General features: G+C 35.7%; 1 non-coding gene across 1 annotated transcript; it reads left to right on the forward strand.

The window, feature by feature from the left end:
• Positions 1-1968: 1968 nt before the first annotated feature.
• Positions 1969-2042, forward strand: TRNAM-CAU (transfer RNA methionine (anticodon CAU)). Its single transcript has one exon. It is a non-coding gene; the product is annotated as a tRNA-Met (tRNA).
• Positions 2043-2889: the final 847 nt, after the last annotated feature.

Raw genomic sequence — 2889 nt, forward strand, 5'->3', positions numbered from 1 at the left:
TTAGAGACCAATTACATGTAGACCCTGTTTATGAAAACCCACCTTTGTTAAAGGAAGAGACTGAAATACTTGAACCTAAAGCTATCATAGATACTGACTTTATGACCACTAGAACTGGCCGAAGATATTCTAGATATTTAGTCAAGTTTAAGAACCATCCTGTAGAGGAAGCCCAATGGATGCACGCTAGAGACTTAAATGCTTTCCCCACTCTGCTAGCTCCACATTGAGCTAATAGCAATTGAGGTCAATTGCTATCCCACCCTGGGGGTATGATACCAGGAGGCATATTTCACGATGGATTCTGTGCCATGGTGGATTCCGTGAGGTTTTACGGTGGATTCTGTAAACTTTGATGACCGGGGCTCATACACAAAGTGGATTCTTTGTGCGAGAAGTTGATGGGGATGCCTATCCTTTTCGGGCGTTTCATTAATTTAGTGTGTACATGGGTGATTCCATAAAATACATATTAAATTAATAAACGTTTATGAGTTTAGAGTGCGCACTCGTAATAAATTAAGGTTAGGATTGATTTCTAACCAGTTGATTTATTTATGTAGCTGAAGACTGCTAGGTTTTCACTTTTGTCAGTTTAATTGTATTATTTTACTAACGATTGTGAATGCTTCAGTTGATGTGTAGAGATAGCAGCAGTGGCGGAGGAAAGCATTGGAGGATAGTGAGTATTATTTGAGTTATCACTTATATTTTGATGGGCGCATACCTTAGACATGGCGCCTATATTTTGTCACGCCTATTTATTGAGGCGTTGGATATTTATTTATTATTTTGTATGCACATGGGTGCACGATTATGATATTTGTATTTGGACATTGTATTGGGTACGCCTGACTCTTTGGGCGCCTGCCTATTAGCTTTATTTCTATTTTGTGCTAAAGCAAACTCAAAAGCCAAAAGCGTGCTATTTTGTAATTTGGGCTATTATTTGAGCTTGAAGATTATTAATACATAAAATACATGCTTTGTGGAGCGCTCACACAAGGCATGGGGGGAGATTGCACCCAATTGGTCTCTTGTTCATGTCGTGCATGCTTTTTACCTTGAGTTTTGTGCAAAAAGTAGAGTTCTTTTGTTCTTGGGGACCTTTCGGCATTCACTACGCGAGCATACGTCATCCGATCTGCGCACCAATTAGGGCCTTTATTTAGATAGCTGATTAAACAGAGCATTGTTTAGGATGTAACCCCATTATAGCTTCGAGCTGTGTACAAAAGGTTCATAACCTTATTGTTTGTTAACATTGAAATGAAGTTCCTTAGCGTTGGCCTTTTCAATGTAACTTTATTGACATTTATTAGTTATGAGCTTATAGGCTTAAAAGATATTAAGCTTGGTCACAGCAATGGATACTGGATTATTACTTTTATGGCTATAGTATAGCAGAGTTGTTGTTGAGCTAGCTTATTTGAAACAATACTTTTGTTTCATAAAAGCTATTAGCGACCTTTAAGCAGGCAAGCAAATAGTATTTCTATTAAATCACGTAAGAGACCAATAATCACTTTCCCGGTTGAAACCACTGGCTTGAACATAAAAGCATATGATGACAAAAACAATTAGGCTCTGCTCCATATCTTAACCATTTATTGGTTGCCATATTAGTAACTTAAAGATACTGTCTTGTCACTTTGGTTCCATAATTTGAAGTTCTAGTTGTGTCTAGCGTATCATTAGTGTTGAATCTAATTACAGTGGTCATAGTCGCTTAGGAGCGGACTCGAATCACTTACTTAAAGATTTTCAGTCTTTTGCTCTAACCAACTAAGCTACCTAAACTGCTATAGGAATGGCAGACAAACCATTGATATTATTATCTAAGATTACTCAACAAAGCATGTATTAATGATTAAAGCTAGCCAAATAGGTTATGAAGTTGGTTTATGAAAAGGACTTTAAGTTCGTTCCATTACTTGTGACAAATTGATCGAATTGATAGTGCACTATGGGCTTATAGTTTGAATGGTTAAAACGTGCCGCTCATAACGGCAATATTGTAGGTTCGAATCCTGCTAAGCCCATATTTGTGATGGAAGCTCAATTTTTTCGTCTCTGGACTTGCCTTTTTTTTTGGGTTACCTTTCTATGGAGTATTGCCAAGTGGTAAGGCATTGGTTTTTGATACCAACAAGCAAAGGTTCGAATCCTTTTACTTCAGCTCTGTATGACTATTATTTTTTTCAAAGGGTTATCATTTACCAAAAGTTTAATTTATCCCTTTCCGCAATTCCTTTAGGCATGAAAGTTAAGAGGTTTCGTTTTGCCATATTATTGGCTTTATTTCTTAGAAATGTAGAAGCTAAAGGATTAATGCATATTTGTCTATAAGTTAAGGTATTGGTTTTAGTTAGCAAAACCATCCGATTTGCCTGGCCAATAAGGATTTCATACAAAAAAAATACAAACAATAAAGGTAAAATAAAGTCAATTATCCACCCCAAAGGGTTAACTCCGTTATCACATAAAAAAATAAAGAAGTTGCAAATATGCCACTACGAACAGCAAACAGACATGACTACAAAAATTAGAGAAAACCTGTCATCCATGATATAGATGAGTATAATAGAATCCCTTAAATCTCTGAGTGAAGTATTTATATCCGTTAAGTTTTGACGAATTCCTATTCCTAACTCATTATTCTCAAGGAGAATTATATCTATAGGTATTTTCTCTATTTTTTCATATAAATTTATTGTTTTTTGATAAATAGAATTGTATTCGCGTAGAAGATATTTCAGGACGGGTTGATAACATGACCAACTTGTAAACTCTTTTCAATAGATTCAGAATCCATGAGAACCCGACTAGCTAAACCATTTCAATCAACAAAGATTTTAGCTTTATTTTTATCTTTTGCAGTTACTTCTA

The sequence above is a fragment of the Lygodium microphyllum genome, chromosome 2 (genome assembly GCF_053477565.2).
Source record: "Lygodium microphyllum isolate KBCC chromosome 2, Lygodium_microphyllum_v1.1.10, whole genome shotgun sequence".
NCBI lineage: Eukaryota > Viridiplantae > Streptophyta > Polypodiopsida > Schizaeales > Lygodiaceae > Lygodium > Lygodium microphyllum.